At 38.9% G+C, this 23688-nt stretch overlaps 1 protein-coding gene across 1 annotated transcript in view; it reads left to right on the top strand.

The window, feature by feature from the left end:
• efna4 (ephrin A4) overlaps positions 1 to 23688 on the top strand; it is a 53487-nt gene that overhangs the window by 3408 nt on the left and 26391 nt on the right. The gene's annotated exons all lie outside the window — the stretch shown is intronic.

The following is a 23688-nucleotide window of genomic DNA, read 5'->3' as shown; positions in this document are numbered from 1 at the left end:
GTTGCTTTTCGTTTATCAGTTGACGTTTTAGATGGCCTGCCAGCCAGGTGGATAAAGCTTATAACGTGTGCTTTGCTCTTATCTGTCACGCTCTCTCTGCTCGCCCTTTTATTTCTTCATGTTTTCTTATGATCTTAACCAAAAAGTTTGAAACCTGATCTGATGCAACGACTTAACGACCTGTCACACACACTTTTTTTTGTGCACCCACTCATTTTCTTCTCTAAAAAAAAACAAAAAGACCAAAAAGAGATCTCGCTACCCAACGCTATCTCACGACCAATTTGTACGAATTTGTATGAGTGAGTAAAAGGTGGCTAATTAGTACAAACCTCACTCGTACAATTTGTTTAAACCCACGTGATGGCTAGGTTTTAGGGCGGGCCAGGGGTAGGTAATTCGTACGAATTAGCCACCTCGTAGAATTCGTACGAATTAGCCACCTCGTACAATTCGTACGAATTAGCCACCTCGTACAATTCGTACGAATTAGCCACCTCGTACAATTCGTACGAATTAGCCACCTCGTACAATTCGTACGAATTAGCCACCTCGTACAATTCGTACGAATTAGCCACCTCGTACAATTCGTACGAATTAGCCACCTCGTACAATTCGTACGAATTGCTGTGAGATCGGGTTGGATATTCTGAAGACGGTTCTGGTCACTCTTTTCCATTCAATTGTAATAAATGACTGAAGCGTTCAAACTTCAAAGATGCATCATAAAGTATTTAAGATGACTCATGCACTATTCTAAGTCTTTGTGAGAGATACAGACCAAATATTTATTAATCACAGTTATTGTTGTTATTGTATTGTTCTATTGTAGGGTATATATAAAATTATTATTAGATGGAAAAACTTAAAACGAGAAACAAGACAACTTTAAGTAAAATAAAAAATAAAGATAAGTAGAAATATAAAAAAAACTAATGATAAAAAAATTAAATGACAATCTTTAATTCAATTTGGACATGTGATGTGACAATAAAATCGAATTCTAAATATGAATAAATTTAGAATTAAAAAAAGTCTCTTTTTATTCTGTTCATAACATAAATCTATTGTATGTCTTCAGAAGACTCGAAATATAGTATTGCCCACTTTTGTGATGCATTTTTGAAACCTGAAAGCTTTACAACTGAATGGAAAAATGCGACCTCTGCATTCTTCAGGATATCTCCATAGAAGTAAGTCATGCAGATTTTACAGTAAATGATGACAGAACCTTCATACATCAGTAGTATTAACCTGCTGCATTGTACAACTTACACTTTATATATGTTTTGTGTATGTGTGTGTATTCATCTTTTGTGTGTATGTGAGTCACTTACTCAACAAGTTCGAGCACATTTCTAATACTCTCGAAATACCAAGTGCCACGTTCTCAACACCTCCCATTTATCTCTCACGGCTATGTGTTTTACTGCAAAAAAACGATTTATTTTAATTGCTCATCTTGAAATAAACCATCAATTAATACCCAAGGAACTCTGAATAATTTCAAACGCGTTTGTGCATAATGAAGGATTGTGTGTTTGCATGAGTGTTAATTCATGCGTACAAGCGCACATCAACCCCCCATACACACATCCCAAATACAACATAGTACGTTTTCTCCTTGTTTCAACAGCGAGAGGTGGGATCGGACCTCTCAGGCAGCACGGGGGCGGACGCACCCATGCGCATGCAAATTTAAATTAAAGCTTGAAGATCAACTGTAATTTTGCTCAATCAGGGCTGTCGTGATTGGACCCCTAAGCACGTCTCGTGCTTGGCGAGGACTTCCACAGTTTTCGGATAATCTCCCTACTACTTCTATAAATCATTATCTACGAGAACCTGTGAACTGTAATCAACAAACCTACTCAGAAATAATCACACTCAGGCTCGCATTCAGAAGGAAGTAAGAAAGTGAACTCCCTGCTGCTTTCGCTCGCTCGCTGGTTATTATGTGGTTGACTGTATAGCTTAATGCATCATAGTGGATTGTATAATTATCCATATGAGTGGAACTATATTTACTGCATGTTTGTTTTCGTCTGTCCTGCCCAGCGTCTGCCCGTAACCTTCAGCAATCTGCAACGCATTGTCATGAACAGGCTTTTCCCGATAATGTAGATGACTTAAGAAATACTTAGATTGCATAAATCAAAAGAAAATGTTGCGAAAACAGGAAATATTCCTCAACCTTGTACTCGACAACCTCAACTATGTGCTTATCACATTTTTCCCTGCTGTGTAATTATGAAATATGTTCCGAGAAGCATGCCCTCGCACTGCTAGATATAGCCTCAGCTTTTTAATTCGCATGTAACTTTTCTTTTTCTTTTTGCCATGGCACATTTTCCTCTCTTTGTATCGCAATATTTTACTTGGCTTACATATGTGACTGAAAACGTACTTTTTGAAATTGCTAAATTTGTAACTGTGCATCTTTCAGGAGATGTTCCTTTTTCTTCAGTGGTCTCCTATCAGCCTGTACTGTAAAGGCCACCTGGCCCAGTGGGTATGAAGAGATTTTGGAGCTTCATAGAGGGACTTTACACACAGACTCTGTCCTATGGCTTGTTCCCGATTCGCTGAGGTCCAATCGGCTTCTTTGAAGAAGTCCCAGCCGATATAAGTTGATGGACTGAGCATGAAACGGATATAATCTTATAAAACGGGTCTTGAGCGGTGGAATTTGGCCAGACCTGGTAGGGATAACCTTTCAGTCTACCTGGGAGAAAGTCATATTCTGTCATCTGTTTAATATTGTAATTTAGTGATTATATGAGTTTCAGATTTCTCTGTGTGATTGTGCTGGACCGGCTTCCCAGCCATCCCGCTGCACACAGCGAAGAGAGCGTTTCTATATTTTCTGCCTTGCCTGGATATTTGGCTAATACCCACCACCGTACAGATGTTATCAGCAAATACACTCCATTATCTCACACCTCCACATTGGCCAATAGCGCTTCTCTCAGCGTGACCACATCAGTATCACTCACCAGTTCCCTCTCCTTTACATGCCTGGTTTTGTGCACACATGTATGCGCATGCATGCTCCGTTCCGTTATTAGAGGCAGAGTATGTTGCCAGTCTGTATGCCAGCCAGTGGCCCGAATGTGTCTTTTGGGAGATAAAATGAAGTTTTAAGTTCAATGTGTAAATTCAAATTCCTGGTGTCTGAAGAAATGGGTTAATATTTGTTAAAGGATTTTTCAGAGTATTCTGCCGACGTGCAAGCAAATTGTGTTCTTGTGCCAAAACAAAACAGCCACTTGCTCCATAAATGAAACATTAAGGAACTAAATTACTTTTTAGTTGCCAAATTATAGAATTGCTTTTGAAATACTTGCTGTGATGAAGGGACATTGTAATATAAAGACTAGACTATGATGATTTAACTTAACTCAAATGTTTTGTAGTTGTATTTAGTGTACTTTTTCCAATTTGATGATGTCAAAAAACATATTTTGTAAAACCTATATATATATATATATATATATATATATATATATATATATATTATAAAATCATGCTTCAGTTGTGAACTTAGTGATGGCTCTGAGGAATTCACTAATTTCAAACTTTCATTAAGTTTGAAAACTAATTCATAAACAGTCATTTGTTTGTGAATCACGCTCTTCATTGTTGCGTACAGGAAACACTGGAGATGATATGAGTCACAAAGTTTTTGTAAATGGTACATTTTTTTTATTTTTCGGTTGCATTTGACAAAAGCCCTGACAAAAGCAGTCTCCTTGCTTTTATAGGCCTATGTATAAAATATATTTTACTATGCACAGTAAGCAGCTCAACGGATTCACCTCCCTAATGCTATTGAAGCGTAAAGACACCGCATGTGGTGATTGCAATGCATGCATATTTTCACTAGGACAGGTTTTCGTAGTCATATTGTTGGGGAGTTGTTCACTCCGGTTAGTGTTTGATGAGGAATGCAGGGGTGGATATGGCCATGGCTAAGGATTCATAACTGAGAACAGTGTTTTCTTCTTTTTCCACGGGACTTAACCTCAGGGTGCCCTCTTGAAAATACCTCCAACTCAGTACCTGCGCCAACACTTCAGCAGGCAAACTGAATTATTGCGGGATATGTGGGTTTTACTGTGTTTGTGCAATCGTATTAGTCTGGCTGGGAGATATTGCGTTTCTAGCATTGCCTGTTGCGAGGCATCAAATGTGGACCGGAAATCTTATTGTTTTGGCTTTCAATATTACACATGCAGAATTGTTTAAAGGAAAAGCTACTTTCTCTAGGGAAACACACACACACACACACACACACACACACACACACACACACACACAGAGAGAGAGAGAGCTTCTTTCCTGTGTAGGATGTGAAGGATGCTCTTTGAGACTTTGATCTTGTGTGGTGTCCCCTTTTTGCTGCTAATGGACATGTATTATCTGAGAGACGGGGAGAGAAGTGCCCTGGCCTGATATACTGTTTAAACTAGACCTTATATAGACCCCTGCAGGCTTGTGATTTCTGTCTGCGAAATTCCGACACTCTTTTTCCTCCTCTACCATTCCATGACCATCATTTAGTTGCATTTACTTATACTTGATGTATTTAAATTATACATCATTGTTCAAAAGTTTGAGGTCAGTAAACAAATGTTAAGGAATACTTTTATTCAGAAAGGATGCATTAAAATGATAAAAAGTGATTGTTCAGACTTTTACATTGTTACAAACAAATGCTGTCCTTTTGAACTTTCTATTTATAATTTCCACAAAATATCAAGTCTTTTCAGACTTGATAACAATAAGAAATGTTGCATGAGCAACAAATAAGCATATTAGAATGCTTTCTGAAGGATCATGTGACACTGAAGACCGAAGTAATGGCTGCTGAAAATTTAGCTTTGCCATCAGGAATAAATTACATTTGAAAATTTCACATTATCACGGTTTGTAACTGTATTTTGGATTTTTTTATTTTTTAATAAATGCGTCATTGGTGAGCATAAGAGACTTTCTGAAACATTAAGCCTTACTGAACCCAAACTTTTGAACAGTAGTGTATTATGTATATTCTTTTTTTTTTTTTTTTTGTAATCTATATAATACACACTCTATATTCTGAAAGAGAAGGCAATAAATGTGAAAATATGTATATTTCTATATCAGGTTTGTTGTGCTTTAAATACAGGTGAATTTATAAAACAAACATTTAAAAGGAATAATGTGTATTATGTGCAGTTTCTATTTTGATAAAAAAATATATTTATTGCAGGCAAGAATAGTTTTTGTTGTTTTCATGTGAAAACTAAAGGGCCAATGATTGTTCACAAGAAGTTTCCGTAAAGTAGCCCATTAGCAATAGAAAAAGTTAATCATATTCCAACCAATACTCCAGCCTTTTTAATTTGCCTTCTTAGTTACTCATTACCAGAAAGCAAAACGTATCACTATTTTATTAGCTGTTATTATGTCACCATATACCTATAGGCTGTTAAATGAGTGAAGAATAGGACAGTATAGTGTCCTAACCCAGTTGATTTAATCTTTTGTTTGTGAACAAACCTACACCTCTGACCTCTATAGCTATCATGTTTGGGTGGCTTTTTTGGCTTTTGGCTGTTGTGACCTCGCGTGCATATAGTTTATGAAGAGCGATTTGTGTATCGGTGAACACATTAACATTTGTGGTTGACTAAAGGGTAGCAGTGTGTGTAAAGTGGGCGTGCGTGTTGATTTGTGGTTCAGACTCTTATCTTCCTGTCAAACCACTTCTTTATTCTTATCATAGTGTTTGATTTCCTCCACGCTTTACCTTGCAACTTGAAGTAGCCATTTGCTTATCTGATTCCTGCATCACCCCTTTAAAGTCAACATGAAATCAAAATTGACCCTGTTTTTTTTTTTTATCAATGCATGTGCTTGGTCTTATTGTGAATGATTCATCAGTTCATGTTCTTCCAAACAAACAAACGAACTTGTCTTCGTAATCATGTAATTCCTCTGAAACTACTTTCCTTGCTGATGTCACTGAGGCCTTAGATCCAATCAATTCCCAAATTGATAGTCACCCTAATTTAAATCTGGTTGAATACTGTCAGACATTACAAAAGAAAGATGAAACAACATTTCACGTTGGCTTGAAACATACATGGGTACATTGTTGACTCTTTTATTCTACAATTCATCATTCCTCCTCCTTTTTATAGTCCACTGGACATCCTGCTAATCCACCCTTCCCTGTATCATTTCGATCTGTCTTCCCTCTCTCTGCTGAGAAGGAAAAAACCTTTATGTCCATTATGAATGAGCCGAAAGAAGGCAAGCACATTGTGTAGGGATGTCAGGAAGAGAATCAACAGTTTTCAGCGCCTGCATCGGTTGGGGAGCCCCTCTGGGGAAGAAGGGGTGAGGTGAGAGGAGGAGAGGGAGAGAGGAAGGCAGCGAGGAAGAGATGTCAGCAGGTATTACTATCACTGTCACTGTGCAGTCGTGGAAAGAGAAACACTCGTCATGCTGCTTACCCTAAAGGGAGGACATTTCGGGAATAGTGTGTATCCTAAAATTACCATATTGTGAGTTTGTAAGATTTGTGTGTACATTTCTAATATTTTCTTTCTTTTTCAGTAAATGGGTGTAAATGTGAGCGGGTTTGGTTCGTTGTTGGTAAATTATTGTAGTGATATTTAGATCCAGTATATATTTATCCATGTATTGTAGATGGCACGTCTCCATGATGTATTTTAGGGGGTGTTCACACTTGGTTTGGTTAGATTGAAACGAACCGTGGTGTGATCGCTCTCTTAGTGCGGTTCATTTGAATATGGGTGAACGTTGCCATCCGAACCCTGGTGCTCACCAAACAAGCGGGCCGAGGCCGCTAAAAAGATGGGTCTTGGTCCGCTTCCAAACGAACTCTGGTCCGTGTTGAGTTCATATTTCATTCGAACCGCACCAAAGACATGTAAACGAACCAAAAATGGGACATGTCACAAGATGCGATCCTAAAAGGACAGAATGCTCACGAATGCCTGTTTTTTTTTTTTTTTTTTTCGCGTCATAGTCGCAATGTTGCCCATCACAGTTCGGTACAGGCATCAGACACGCGTGTTCTCGCATCAGGTCGTTTGTGTGTGTGATGGAGGCATTCCTGTCGCTGTTTTGACTCCTTCACACATTTTATAAGCTCTTCACGAGATCTCAGCTGGTCAAAATACCATCACATGTAGGCTATGCACAAACAACGAGGTAATTTAGCCCAGAACACATCATTGTTTTGGAAGTTCTGTCGTGAAATATGCTCTATAAAAGCAGACCAATCAGGTTATGAACATACCCATATGCCTTTAGGTTTGGTCAATCTGAACGTTAAGCGGACCAGGACTAATTTTTTCGAAATATTTTTTGGCCCGGACCAAACAAACCAAGAGAACTGAGCTACAAGTGTGAACACACCCTTAGAGAGCGCCTCATCTGGAAAACATCTGTTGTGTACAAACATAAACATCTTTTAAAAAGCAGTTTTACATACATTCTATTCTTTCTCTGGTTTTGAGTGCAGTAGGAGTTTAGGAGAGACCTGTACAAGTGTCTAGAGTGGCATGCATGGAATGCGGGTTTCTTGCGCATTACTCTAACGCTCTCTGTGGCGGCGCCATGTGTGCCGGGGTTCAGCTTGTGTGCACGTGCTGTTCTGGGTGTGTTCTTCTGATAGACGTGTTTTGATAGCCGTTTCAGTTCCTCAAACCGGCAGCTCACGATTCTCCGGTTATTAAACAGATTTGTCCTCTGTGTTGAAGCAGAGCACAATCAAAACAACCAGTGCTGATGATAACTGGGTCCAATTCATCAAGCAGGTTTGGCGGTTAGTATCTGGAAACACACTGACCAGATTTCCTGCAGAGCCCCCTGTACCGTTTCTCATATGGTTGGCAGCTTTGCCATCATTATTGTGTAGTCTGTGCATGGGGTCAAATGTGCTTTTTTTTCCCCTGAAATTACATTTATAGACCTGTATCTGAGACTTTACAGAAATATACTACCACTACCAGCCATCCTGAGATTGGAGTTTATTCCAATTTTCTATGAGCAGGTAGTTTTGGAAGATTTAATTCTTAAAATTCTTTATCATTGTTATGATGCTTGTAAGATGGGGCATAGCATTATATTTACAAGTATATTCATCCCACCACACTATTATTAGAAACCTATCAATCCCCATGCATCAATGTGTCACACGATTTGAATCCTTCTTACGCCCCTGCTTATAAGTATGAGGTGGCAGCTGTATTGAAGATGCCCCTTCGGATGAGTTTTGTAATGTTATCTGAAAAGACGGCATCAGACTCTCCCATTGTTCTAGCAGTAGCTGCTTGTCTGTAATCCTAAATTAAGTGGATAATTCGCTCTCTGCATGGGGCATGGGAGAAGCTATGGCTACACAACATGTGTTCTCCTTGAACCACCCTCGCCCTGCCTCCCCCACGGCTCGGCTGTTGTTCACTATTGTGTGGGCTCTTTAAAAGAGTTTTGTACTTGAAGTGCGTCCTCCTGTTTACAGACAGCTAATGGTGGCCTTGGTGCTTCACTTCAGCCAACTGATTCTGGATGAGTTTGAGATCTTCTAATGTAAATAATGTATATACATGTATAATATATAATATGTGTGTGTATATGTATATATAAAAGTGCAGTAAACAGTCAAACTGCTTGTGCTATAAACAATTGTTTAAATTAAAAAAAGATGATAAATTTCACTTTGCAATATCTAGCAGCTTAAACTGTGTTAAAAGCTTAAACTTACAATAAAAATAAGGTGGGTTATTTAAAATTAATTTATAATTTTGTTTATTTTAGTTGTAACATTAATATTTGACTCATTATGACTCATTTTCATTACACTTTATATTTTTATTATTTTTAGTTTGATTATTTTCATTTTATCATTGTGATTTTATTCATAATTGTATTATTATTTGTTAATTATGCTTTTTATAATTTTTTATTTATTTATTACTTTAAAAAAAAAAAATTGATTTTAATTCATCATTGTTTAATTTATTATTTATTTTATTATTGTCATATAAATTCTGTTTATTGTTCTACTTATTTTATACCTTTCATCAGATCTTAAGGTAACACTTTGCCTTTTTTGTTAATTGTTTTCAGTTTCTCCTTACAGAAGAGTAATGTGTGGTTTGGGTTCTTGGGTTTTGTGTGGGGCGTTTTTGAGCCTTTTGCACCATGTGTGCCTATTGCAGGCTATGGATGCTGCTTTTTGTATGGAGCGAGTTCTGCTCTTTGTGTGGCTGAGGCCTTTGTGACCTGATCATGTTCAGAGGTGCTTGGCTCTCCTCGGGCTCTCCGCCTGGCCACCGCACCACAAAGCTCAAGGCTGCCAAGCACCAGCACTCTTTCATGCCCTTTCAGCTCACGAAAAACCAATCTGAATTTGAATTTGAAACGTTTTGACAGAGAAAGATGGAGAGTAGGGGCTGAGGGAGAGATAGAGAAGGTTACCAGGAGAGAATAGGATGAGAGGGAAGAAGGAGCGAGTGTGTGTCAGAGAGAGAGAGAGAGAGAAAGAGAGAGAGAGAAGGAGTGTAAAAGAGAAAGGGCAGTTTTGTCCCGTGAGATTACAATGCAGTGACCGTGAAAGTGCTTAAATAAACAGTGTGTGAGAGAGGAAGAGCCAGAGGAGGAGAGACGGGCATTGGGAAATGGAGACGAGCGAGAGAGAGGGAGGGAGGGAAGGAAGGAGAGAGAGACAGAAAATTGTTGACAAGGAAATGAGTCTAGTGAGTGGGGGAGGGAAGTAGAGGGTGAAGGGAGGGACGACAGAACTTTATTAAAAAGCTGCAAATTCCACAAATAAGAGAATTAGTGAGCGAGATGAGAGGACCAAAGGAGACGGATCCCTCCTCCACTTCAGGATGATAACGCCTATTCTATAGTAGTCGTTCATTTAAAGGACAAGTTCGGTATTTTACACTTAAAGCCCTGTTTACAGATCGTATCTGATGAAATATAACGGTTAAGATTAAAATTTGGACACATGCTCCTGTCCTGAGAATTTTAGTTTTATTTAGCTTTCCCTCCCCACCCCCACAATGGTTGTCTATGTGCACTGGCAGATTCCTTCCTAAAACACATTAAACTTTCGTTTACAAAGACGTGAAACTCACCGAGTGGAGTTTAAAAAAAAAAACGCTGAAAAAGATGCTTTCCAACAGGTTTTATCGTAGTGTTTGTCCAACTCCATTGATTGTATTGAATGTGCTGTGTGAGGTACGTTATTCCTCCGCCGCTTCTTCTTCTGCTTCTTCTGTGTATTAAATGAAATGCCAGCGGTTTGCTTGCAATCGGCAAAGGTGCATTATCGCCACCAACTGGTGTCTATTATTCAAGCTCTCAACGGAAGAATCTGGGTGTGACGCGTTTGGCAAAATAGGTCCACAAACGCTAAATAAAACTAAAATTCTCGGGACAGGAGCATGTGTCCAAATTTTAATCTTAACCGTTCTATTTCATCAGATACGATCTGTAAACAGGGCTTTAAGTGTAAAATACCGAACTTGTCCTTTAAGCCATTAGTCGACTAATCGCATGTTTATATTAATTTACTTACTTGGGAGTGAATATATGCCTATTCCACGCTATGCGCCTAGTTTCGGTTCATTTATGTGATGCACTGCTGTTCAGGGAGACCGAGACGGTTTATTAAATTTCAACTGATCCACAAGTTGCTACAAGTTACAGTATTTTAAGTTAAAAGTAAATAACAGTATTACAGTAATATATACCATGAATCCACCCACTAACAACCACTGAGACTTTCAAAATTCATCTGAAGCAAAAAAGACAATAGTACTACCCAGAGACAGAGCTCAATGTTCTTGTATACAAGTGTGCACACAATGAGAAAGATTGCAGGACATTTTTACAGTTTCTAAGAGAAATATGAGTGCTGCTTACTTGTGCAAGAGTCTCAGCCATGATGCAAAGCTATTTCCCGGGGCGTTGCTATGTGGCTGCTAATGTGTTTTGAGAGGTTGCTAGGGTGCCGATAGGATAATTGTTACTAAACTAACATTAGTTGTTAGTTACTGGCAAGTCAAAAGAGCCCATCAAGTTTCTTGACATTCTGGTCCCTCCGTCAATGTCAGATTAGGGAATGTTTTAGTGCTTGCCAAACTCCACTAGCGGTTATGAAGAATCGGAATAAAGAGCTGGAAAAGTAAGTTGTTGCTTCACAGGTGGACTGCAAGTGAGAAAATGGACCAGCAAGTGAAAGAGACAACATGCAGCGTTTAAAAAAAGAGGGAGAGAGCAAGAGAGAGGGACGTCTGGGAAAGAGAGGCAGAAAGAGGCAAGAGTTCCTAGCCTATCAAAACTGTGACCCACTTTCGCAATGATGGATGCCCAAAGCCAGCTCAGATTTATCGTTATTGCTTATTTGCTTAGCAGGCGCCCTTTTCAGCGCGGAGCGAGGTTGAACACTGGAGCATGTAAACTCCGGTGGCTGCTTGCCCTAACCCACTTACCGGCGACACGACAGCTGGGCCTGCAGACCAGAGAGGGGCTCGTGCACCGCAGACCACTACAGCAGACACCTGTCTCTGAATGCACTTTCCATTGTGTGCTTTCCTTCATTCCTTTCCTAATCTTTCCAGACCTTTTAAAGAACCCCCCTCCCCACGTAGGAAAGGCACTGCCGGCTGTACGGTACAGCTAAAGGAGGAAGTTGTATTTAAAGCGAAACAGTCAGAACCATCATTAGTGTGAGGTTTGGAAGTGGTGATGGAGGAAAGGGTGGGGCGCAGAGGTCCTGGCGTAGCTCCCGGCTCCAGATTGGCTGACTCCCAGACCACTGCACCTCTGGCCTTACATACCCCCCCTGACACCCACATGCACAGATTCACATATGTTCATGTGCCCATTATAAGAAATACTGTATGTGTCACCTTACATTTAGGGCCCTATGGTTTCTGGGATGCAGACAAAGCATACATCTGGCATAAATGGCACAGAATTTGGTAACATTTATTTGATTACCACCATTTCTTATTGATAAATTTGTATTAAATCATTAAAAAAAAATCCAGAAATATTCATTCAGATAACAGAATTTCTGAAAAAGGAAAACTAATTTCATTAGGCACTATTATTGATTACAATTTTAATTAAGTAATTTTTATGAATTATGTGGTCCATTGTAGTTTTGTTTTGGACCCCATTAGTATCAGCCTCAGGCGTAAAGCCCATGGACTTCCTACACTCCATTCACTGAACGTCTGATGCATATGGCACACTAAAGTGGAAACACTTTCATGAAGGCAAAAGTCTAAATCTGATTCGCTGACTTCTACAGTCTGCCATCCAGGAAACAAAAGCAGCGATTACAAGTTCTGGGACTTCAGCGATGAGTGCTTCAGAGGAGCAATTGAACACTGCGTTCAAAAATGGCTTAATAAATCGGCGCTCACCTCGCATCTCCAAAAAATAGTTTTTTTGTTTTTTAGATTATTTAAACACTGCAAGTTGATATTGTGGCTTTCATATATGTTTGGGCAGCTCGATTTGATCAAAATCGAGCTCAAATGGAGTTGCAAGGTTTTTGACCAGAGAATTTGAGACATGCGCATTTTGTCCATCATTACAACAGCCGCATTTGAGGCAGTAAGTGCATCGCATTAAGTTTTCATCAACTTACAGGTTCTAAAGTTTACTGTAGCTATGTAGGTGCTCCGTTTTTTTTTTTTGTCATTTGGCCAAAATCTCATGTAATAAAAGTTGTTCATATGTTTACCCACAGGGTACAGGAAAAAGTACTATTTTCTGAGCTTTGCCGACCTTTTAGATTCCTGAGTGATTTTATTTTATTAGTTGTGTGTCTTTGCCAGTTGCATGATGTTGTAACTGTGTTTTAAGAACTAGTGCAAACAACTAGCTAGTTAGTTAGGGGGAATCAGTCTTGCTTCCAATTGCAGCGGCTAAAGAGACCAGACCCTATGTCATCAAGCAAAGATCTGGCTACACGAAAATACGATCCCATTTACTTTCCTTGTATAACCAGAAACTCTTCAAAATATGATACATTTTTTGTTCCACAGAAGAAAGTTAGTCATGCAGGTTTTAAGTGACATGAAGGTGAGTAAAATGACAGAATTGTCATTTTTAGGTGAACTATCCGTATAATTTGTATAAAGACTTTCCCAAATTATACTCTCTAATTATGGCTCTGTTGTGCTCCATTGGTGTTTTATTGGTTTATAATGATAAAAATGAATAAGAAGAAAAAATACTTTTTTTTTTTTTTTTTGGCTCTTGGGGTTTCTTTAACAGCCTGAGTAGGTACTAAGTTTCTTTCATGGTATTAAATTGGTTAAAAAAAAAGCCTATGAAGGAGCCTTTAAATGCTTTGGGTTATTCACTGAAAAGCTATTATTTTATGTAGGTATTAGCTTTATCTGTATTCAGCAAGAAAACCCAGCCAGTGTCCACTTCAATAGTAGAGCATCAGCACCGAGGTTCGCACCGAGGCTGAGAAGGCCATTGCTAATCTTCCTCTTTCAGATCCTGACTTATGCACGCACATACCCGTGCACACACACACATACACACACCATGCTAAAGTCATCCCCTCCTGTTCTTTGTAGTACTGTGGGTCCTGCTGACTCTTGGTGAAAGGGGCGCTGTGCTAACAGGCAGAAAATAGACCCGGCTCTCTGTTTGAGCTCCGGCCTCAAGAGCCCCGGGCCGCACCGTTGCCCAGTGATAAACGCATTTGAAAACAGGGGGCACACAAAGTCTTCCAGTGCCTGGCTAAATGCTAAACCCCCCCTCATTCATGCACATACACACGGTGAATTCCTTTTTAGACGCCTTCACAAACCTATCTCCAGCAGCTCTGCTGAAGAGCAGCCAACCTCTGTGCCCCGAGTGAGCCTGAGCTTCTCTGAGCACAGAAACGGCTTTTACACCCGTTACACCGCTGCACGGTGATTACAGGAGCATGTAGGTCACTCTTAAGCATCTGCTCGTAATGTATTAGCTTGAATGGATGAACGAACAAGCCTAATGAATGAATTAATGAATTGAATTAAGGAACAAAGGGTCTCATTTGCTAACCATACGCGTGTATTTGAGCGTGAAACCTGTGTTAGAACGTTTTCATGCAGAAATCATGATTCAATCAAGCTTGTAAACATTTCTAAATTTAAATAATTTCTGAAATGATTCAAAATTTACACACAAAAAAACGAACCAATTCCTGATGCCCTTTCTAAAATGTGTATTTTTATAAAATATATATTATGTCAGTACAATGACAAAAATAAATGCAAAAGCAATTAAAATATTATGTGGAAAATATTGTACAAATTTGCTTTTGTAAAACTATATGCAGATTTTTAGTTCTTGGGCTGCTATACAGAATAATATATTTGGATTTGGTCTCAAAATAATTGTGATTCTTAAGTTTCTATGGACTTCCAGCACCCTGCAATTGTTTATTCGTACTTGGCTATCTTATTATTACGTTGTTGTTGTTTTTTTGTAAATATGATCTTTTTATTGTATATTTATTTTAATTCTTATAAATATAATTATGATTTATTTAGATGAGCACTGATCTTTTAACAGACCCAAGCCCACATTTACAAACACATTCATTATGGCAGAAATATGGCATTTCGAGCATCTTTTTTTTTTTTTACTGACCAAAGAAATTCCCATGCGTTAGTTTCTATGAAATGCCACAGACGAACAAATACAGCTTAGCTCAGTCAGTAGCGTTAATCTTAGTCAAGTTCTCCTCCGCATAACGATAGAAATTAATTTTCTGGGGTGTAGTTACAGCTTCCCATGCCACAAAAGCCTTGTCCTGAAAAATGTTGAAATCAATATCTCGAATTGCTGCACCTGCAGAACAACCTTGTTCTGTCCTCGCAAAGGTAACTACGGGTTGGTGCTGTTCTTTCAACTGAAACTTAAGCGGTCCGTAGCTCCAAATGAACCTGCCTTATCTCACTCACAAACTTTTGTGCACTACAGTGAATAATACATTCCTAGCGTGAGGTTGTTTGGTGTGTGCGGAAAGCCAGCACCTCACAGGAAACAAACTAAGCCCCTAACCACATGTGGCCCCACACCTGGCGCCTTTGGAGAGATAGAAAGAGCCACGCAAAATGTTGGCACCAAAAAGGAAGCTTAAGGTCAGGAGTCCTGTTTGTTTTTGTGTGTGTGCGCGTTTCCTCCGCTATACTTTGGAATAACATCCATTAACAAAGGGTTTGGATCCTGCTTCCCAACACTTTTAGGAAAGGGAGGGAGCGAACGAGACCTAAAGGAGACCACGATGACCGATTCGAGAGCGTCATATAGAGTAACGCACAGGAAATGGTCAAAGAAAGAATGAGATTAAGCAGCAAACAGGGGGTACCAGATGGCCAAAGTGGGAGCCCAAGTAGGTGTTTGTCCGAAGAGCCTTAATAGTCAGGTTAGACACAACATGGCTGAATGAACAAACACGCACACGGTCTGAAACGGTTGAACACATCAGAGCCGCGTGAGGAGCTTAGCTCCTGTTGGGCTAGCGCTGAGGCTAACATGGGGTTTGGGGATGCGCCACATGCTGGAGCTTAGGTGGGTTTATCGCAGGAGGGGGCAAAGGGGAAGGACATATTTGTGGCAGAGAGCCGGGTTTTTTTATAGTGAGGCGGTTTGAATGTGTTTTTGGATTTGTGATGGTTATGGAAAAGCTGTGCGTGGCTGCCTTCGTCTGGCCGAAAGTCCCTGAAGTCTTCTTGCTTTTCTCTGCATAACTACTTTGTATTTAGTGTTTACTAATCCAAAAAGACCAAATGCACCATGAATAATTTGGTTTAAGTGTTTTTTTTTGTTTGTTTACCAAGCTTCTCAATTTTCATTGTTAAATTACATTATAGAAAAATATTTATTATTCACTATTCTAGGAATTAGTGGTTGGATAAAAGTGTCATTTTGCCTTATGAACTTGCCAGTCAGATTATTTCTTTGTTGATTCTGTTTCTTGTTCTATGTGACAGGCGTGCATCTTCATATACTTAAACTAATAGTAAACCCAACATTTTCCAAAGCAGTGTATAGGTTAATTATTTATTTAAATATAATTTTACTTTTATTCAGTAAAGTTTATCAAAAGTGGCAGTGAATGTTTTTGTTATAAAAACATTTCAAATAAATGCTCATCAAATAGTCATGAAAAAAATTAATCAGTTTCCACAAATATTAAGCAGCACAACTGTTTTCAACATTGATAATAAGACATGTTTCTTGATCAACAAATCAGCATATTAGAATGATTTCTAAATTATCAATCAGATCATGTGACATTGAACACTGGAGTAATGATGCTGAAAATACAACTTTGCCATTGCATAATTAAATTACATTAAAAATATATATATAATACATATACAAAATAAAATATGTTAAAATAGAATAGTTATTTTAAATTGTAATAATACTATTACACACTATTTTTCATCAAATAAATGCAGCTTTGGTGAGCATAAGAGACTTTTCAAAAACATTAAATGCCGATTCCAAGTGGTAGTGTATAATAATATGCGTGTGTGTGTGTGCCTGCGTGTGCATGTGTGTGTTTGATAAATCATAGCATTTAAATTGTTCTGTACATGAGAGCATCTGTAACTATGCTGGTCTTGAATCTAGTGGTGCAGTGGTGCTCAACCGGTTTTGCTTCAGGACCAGAATTTTTATTGGACATCATTTGGCAACCCACCACAACACCGAAATTTTTCATTTATACAAAATTGAATTTCAATGGGTTAATGCTTTCGGCAGCCAATAATTCACTGGAGTAGACTGGAGTAATGATGCTGAATATTCAACTTTGCAATCGCAGAATTAAATTACATTTCATTTCAAAATATATTAAAATAGAAAATAGTGATTTTAAATCGTAATATTTCACAATATTACTGTTTTACTCTATTTTATCAAATAAATGCAGCTTTGGTGGGAGCATAAGAGACTTTTCAAAAACATTAAATACAGATTCCAAGTGCTAGTGTATAATAATGTATACGTGTGTGTGTGCGTGTCTGTGCATGTGTGTGTTTGATAAATCATAGCATTTAAATTGTTCCGTACATGAGAGCATCTGTAACTATGCTGGTCTTGAATCTAGTGGTGCAGTGGAGCTCGACTGGTTTTGCTTCAGGACTAGAATTTTTATTGGACATCATTTGGCAACCCACCACAACACCAAAATTGTTCATTATACACAATTGAATTTCAATGGTTTCATGCTTTCGGCAGCCAATAATTCACTGCACAAAACTCATTGCGGTTGTCAAAAACCATGTACCACATATTAATTTAATCTGCATCATATTTAATGTATTGCCTAGTTTTGTTCAAGCTGAGTAAGTGCATGTCACGCATTCTGTCCGTGTTGGAAACCCTCACGCATACATTTTTTTTTATGTGAGTTTGATTGGGCGCATGGCCTTTGGCATCATCAACAAAGCATTTTCTCATCCTTAAAAGCATATTTATTTGAACAACTATGAATGAATATGTCGCTAGTTGCTTATTTACTTTTCATTTGGCAAAACCGCTCATGTCCGTGACCTTTAGAAAAGACCTGCGAGATAAGAACCTCTGGTGAAAGGTGTGGCCGCGTAAACCCTTCAGTGTTGTATCGTTCCACAGTTTGTGATTTCTGAGTTCTTCACTGTTGGTTTTGAAGTCCTGTTTCAAACGGGCTCTAACAGGGCTGCATCTGCAGCGTAGCTGTCAAACCCTAGAGACTAACGTGACCTGATGAGAGGGAGAGGAAGAGAGCGAGAGATTGGCGGAGAGAAGGCGAAAGATAGAACATGCAAGGTAGAGGGTTAATGGTGTATATGAGGACGACTTTGATACAGGTCATATGCACGTCACATGATATATTCCTCAGTGGAAAAGGGGATGGCAGCCGAAGAAAAATGGAGTGATGAAAGAGCTCCATCTAAAATGATCAGGAAAGTGATATATTCTTTTCCGAAATAAAATATTTCGGTTTTTGACTGAAATCCGCTCATTTGCTCTTCCTCCCGTTACTCTGTGTGATGGAGGGATGAACCATTGACTGAAAGTGCAGTGGAGCGTTGGATCCCCTTTAGGGAATGAGTACGCTCTCTTTTTCTTTTGTTCTCTCACTCATTCTCTATCTCACCCCTCTAGCCCCCTCGACTCCCCTTGGATGCCTCGCCTGTTGCCAAGGTCTCTAACAAATTTTTTTTTAATACTCTTTCCATTGCTCCACATCCCTCGTTCCCATGCTGGTGTCTCCCTTGGAAGAGTTCGGCTTGGCCGAGCGTGCTAGCCCACCTTGAGTCCTCACCCCTCAACCAAATCCTCCAACATTCCAATAACACAGGAACTGAGAGAGAGAGAGAGAGAGAGAGAAAGTTGCAGTGTCTTCGCTATATTGTCTTCTCAAAACTTTCCAACTCCTTGTCTTCATGTATTTTTGCCATTCTTGTATCAAAGCTCTTCAGATAACCCTAGTGCTGCTGGCCGCCCCAGGGCAGCTCCATATAAATATGCCCTTTTCTTCATTGGTTGGCGTTAGAGTTCTTACAAAGGTCCCTCACTGCCGAGTCCATCAGGACCCCCAACTCTTCCCTTCACCAGTCATGAAGCTCGAGGAGCCAATCGGCTCACCTACTCCGAACCCTCGCACCTCCCTTTCCTTTCCCAGCATGTTTTTCTGTGGACAGGCTAGCATTGTTGATCAATTATCGGGTCCATTTAGCAATTATGTTGTGGCGTACAGTAAGACTGAAGCGAGATTGCGTAGCTCATTTGGTATGCGCGCCTTGTCTAGGCTGCTCTGTATTCTTCCGCCGTGGTTGTGAAATTGTTCATGTTTTAATTATTCTCTTTTATAAAGGGATCAAAGGTGCTGCTGGCAGGGTCGGCCCCTATTTTCATTCATGTTCGCGCTCCGGCGTGTACTCCCACACAGACTTTTTTTTTAGTTTTACTATGAATATGTTCTATTATTAAAACCGTGAAGCGCCTGCCGTAATGGTATAATGACTCCAGTTTGGCTCCAGCGCTGCAGGATTTAATCAGACACAATATATGTTGTAGCTATTATATGGATCTTGTAGGATAATTTACTCTGTCTGTGTTAACCACTTAATGATTTAATCATTTAAGATCTCATGCCTCTTTAGTAGTTGTTCATGCACAGTAGGTTTGCGTAAAAAAAGGAAAAAATATATATTTTCCTTGTTAAAGGGATGGTTCACCCAGAAATACAAATTGTCATAATTTACTCATCATCATGTTGTTCCAAACATGCATGACTTCTGTGGAACACAAAAGGTGATTTTCTTTGAAGAATGCTGATTTGTTTAATGTTGAATTGACTTCCATTGCATGGATGAAAAACACGGAGACATTTTTCAGATTACCTTACTTTGTTTCACAGAAGAAGAAATATCATACCGTTTTGGAATAACACAAGGGCGAGAAAATGGCAGAATGTTTGTTTTTGGGTGATTTTTCGCTTTAATTAAATGTATCACAATTCATTGCATTTTACCTGCAAATATCAATATTTGCTGAGGAAAGGCCTGATAATTTAAACCCAAAGCAGCATTGTTGCAGAGGAAAACATTAAATAAATGAATATATACATATGTAACCTTTACTTAATTAATTTACTTTTACATTATTTTAATTAAATGTAATTATTTATTTGTTTTATTAATATTTAATTATATTTATGATGAATTAAATTATGAATTTATTTGTTTATTAATGTATTTAATTATTGAGTTGTTATTCTTTTTTTTTATATATATTTTTTTATTCATTGTGCATGACCCCATCGTGGTCTAACTATCTTGTCGTTTGTCAGTCTGTCCGAGGTAGATTCGGGCCTGTTTGCACAGGATACATTCTTTTTATTCCGCCTTTCCCATATTAACTTGTAATTAATCACACATAATTAACACATTAAATTGACAACCCCAGTGCATAAATCTGTGAAGTATCTATCATTCTTCTTCAGTAAACTGTGAATTCTTCTTCATTATTATTGCATTAATGCATTCATTGAAGTGTGTCAAGCCCAAGTCCATGACAGATCTCCGTTCGAGGGAAGCATCGGCATTACCATCCTGCTGAATATGACCATGATTACCACATAGTTTACAGATCCCCGCACTTGTTCTCTCTTACTCAGGGCATTTTCCATTTTTCAGACTACCTGACAGGGCCTGACACTTTAACCTCTCTCTGCTGATTGCTTTATGTCCTCTGTCCCTTATATATCTTTCTTCTCTCTCGCTCCCTCACCTTTTCACTCTCAGTAAACCCTCTGTAAAGTAAAATGTAAATGTGTGAGTCCATTTGCCAGCTTTTAGTAATGTATGTAGGAAAGTGGAGGCATTGTACTCAACTTTAGTTGTCAATTCACTAAAGCTTTTATTTACTTGTGTACATGTGTTTGTGAGTGTGTTAATTGAGATGTGTTATGCAGCTCGGGGGTGTTGAACACAGCGCAAAATTGATCAGAAGGCCTTGTCTGAGTTACGTTTGACTGACTCCTGATCGATTGGGCCTGTCATGGAGATTGATCACCAATACTCAGTCACAGCTATTGATCAGCTCGCCGCTCGAGTCGCTGCATGTGTGGAGGAGGAGAGGGAGCAGTAAACGCATTTCCTCCACCTCTTTATTGCACTTTCAACTCCGCCACACTGCAAAAGAGACACATGCTGAGATTGGAACCTCAGCTACTCATAATTATCGGTGTCTGCAAATTATAGCGGTTTGAATATTATGACTACGGTATAATGCTGTCTGATACTGTCAAAGTTCAGCTCCAGTACTCTCATTTCCAAAATGCAGTAATTACACGATTTAGTCTTGCTAACCTATTTCTCCAGAAGGTTTAAACATCTCAATTCCGCATGCAGACTGTGGTTTTACAGCAGCTTCGTCATAATAACTTGAGTAATTACAGTGCATTACTCCTTGATTTGAAAACTGTCTTTTTGAAATTGGTTTGAATTGATCTCGTCATTTGTCTGGTTAGACCAACCCAATCTCATGGCAATTTGTAACCATTTAGGTTTTGGTGAATTGGTGGCTAATTCGTATGATTTTCGTACGATTTAATTCGCACGTTTTCGTTTGATCTACTTATGCCGCAATGATGGGTATGTTCATATAAGTGTGTTCATAAGTGTGTTCATAAGTGAACACACCCATGCTAAAGTTGACTAAAAAGAGGAATAACAAATCATCTTTTGGAAATTGATCTTAATGCCTTAATTTAAAAAATGAGGAAAACTCCAACCTTTAAGGACAGCAATTTTCTTTGTGAATGATTAATGTATCGTAAATAAATACATGTTCTTCCTTATAGTCGGCATGAAATCAAAATTGACCCTATTTACTTTGTTAGCGGATATTACTAGTCTTGTGGTGAACAATTAATCCGTGCAAATTAATACACGGGAAAAAATTGTTTGCCGAAGTTATCTTTAATCAAAGTCTGAAAAGTTACTTCCGGGTCTGGAATGGTTATTTTTCTGATGACATAGGCTTGACGACTTGGGTTGGTTAATCGCTTAACCACTCCCTCAAACCGTTACTCTGCTATGGGCGAGAGATGGAGAGGAGGAGCGCTAAAGTAAAACCCTGCCCTCTGTTCAATATTCCGTTTCACTCGGAAATGCGTCACAACACTTGAGAAAAGTCGTTTGCAACTTCCGGTTCACGCGGACTTTAAAAAACAGGGTGCATAAGTCAGGACACCCCTATGTTAAATCCCCATATGGGGCATGCAGATTTTAATTTTTAAAGGCCAGTTATTTCATGGATCCAGGATACTATGCATCCTGATAAAGTTCCCTTGGCCTTTGGAATTAAAATAGCCCCACATCATCACATAACCTTCACCATACCTAGAGATTTTTTTTTTTTTATTCCTCTTTTTAGTCAACTATAGCATGGGTGTGTTCACTTATGCTAAGCACTGTATATAACGGAGATGTTACTTTTATTTATTTATTTATTTTTATTTATCATGCTGAATTTTGAACAGCTGTTATTCCAGTCTTCAGTGTCACATGATCCTTCAGAAATTATTTGAATATGCTGATTTGGTTCGCAAGGAACATTCTTATTGTTATCAATATTGAAAACAGTTGCTTAATTTTTTTGTAGAAACTGTGATCCATATTTCTTTCAGTTTTTGATGAATGGAAAGATAAAAAAAAGCATTTATTTGAAATGGAAATGTTTTCTAACATTATAAATGTCATTATTACTGTCTCTTTTTTAATCAATTTAATGCATCCTTGATGAATAAAAGTAATTGCTTCTTTCAAACAAAAATATCAAAGTTCATTATGGGTGTTGACATTTTTGGCAAAAGGGAACAGCTTAGCCGGCCACATTTTATTAAAAGCCCATCTTGCCAGCGGTAAATTCCCCCTTTAATGATTAAGTAATATCCAATGGCACTCCTTAATGCAATTAAACATGAAAACTGATCCTCGGATTAGATTCTTAATGTATTATCCTGTGAAAAACAAGAGAAAAGGTCAAACAAACATTTGTTCTGGTCCAGTGTTCATTTATTCAACTGTGACACCATAAACGGTCACAACATGATGATGGTCCCTTCAAATGGGCCTACTTGATGAAAATTACATTAGCTTGACAGCTAATTAGCAACTTATAGATGTCTCATCACTGGCCAAGCTTGCAGTATTTGTAAATATGACACATGCTGTCAGATCTTGGATGGAATATGATACAATAGTTTGATGAAGAGATGATCTTTATCTTGAATCACTGTTGATGGTTTGATATGAAAGCTCATGGAAAGATGACCTCAGCCACACCACATCTTGTGTTTTCTGGCTTCTGTAGTGAGTTTACACCACAGGTATTGAGGTAATTTCTTAACTAGGGCATAGACTGTGGGTCGGGTACCTATAGTTTACTCTCTAACTTTCTCAGTTTCTCCCTCTGCACTCCATCTGCCTCAATCTGTTTGGCTCCCTTGCTCTTTCTGTCTCTGGTCTGGAGTCTTTCATTAGCCTTTTTCCGTCGTCTCTCTGTCCACCCACTTAACTCAGGATAAGCCCCCTCCTTGTTTTTCTGCCCATGTGTGTTCTCCTCCTCCCTTCTTTCCTTCTCAGACTTCCTCTGCCTCCTTCGCTCTGTCACTTCTTCACAAAAGACTCCCGGTGACAGACCTGGACCGGCCGCCTTGCTCTCACATCCTGTCTCCTCTTCTTCTCCTCCGTGGCCTGTTCTCATCCCTCGCTCGGTTCATTCTCTGGCACACACGCACGTTTGCAGTGAAGAAAGACCAATTAAAATCCATCTTGTCTTCTCGCTGTCTCCCGCCAAACTCTCTCTAGGGCCACTAATTAAAATAGAACCCTTTCTTTACCTCCCTCCATGTGCCTGTCTCTCCTCTCTGTAACCCTTCTCTCTCTGAGCCCCTCACTTCCTGTCTCACTTCATCTCCGCTGCTCCTTTGCTCTGGTTCTCACCTGTTTTTCCTCAGTCTGTAGTTCATCGGCACTTCTTCAGAACGTGTAAACTTGGCTATAAACTTTTTTTCCTTCCTTCCTTCCTTCCTTCCTTCCTTCCTTCCTTCCTTCCTTCCTTCCTTCC

The sequence above is a fragment of the Phoxinus phoxinus genome, assembly GCF_949152265.1.
Source record: "Phoxinus phoxinus genome assembly, chromosome: 10".
NCBI classification, from domain to species: domain Eukaryota; kingdom Metazoa; phylum Chordata; class Actinopteri; order Cypriniformes; family Leuciscidae; genus Phoxinus; species Phoxinus phoxinus.
The sequence above is the reverse complement of the archived record's forward strand: the minus strand, read 5'-3'. Positions and strand labels throughout refer to the sequence as shown.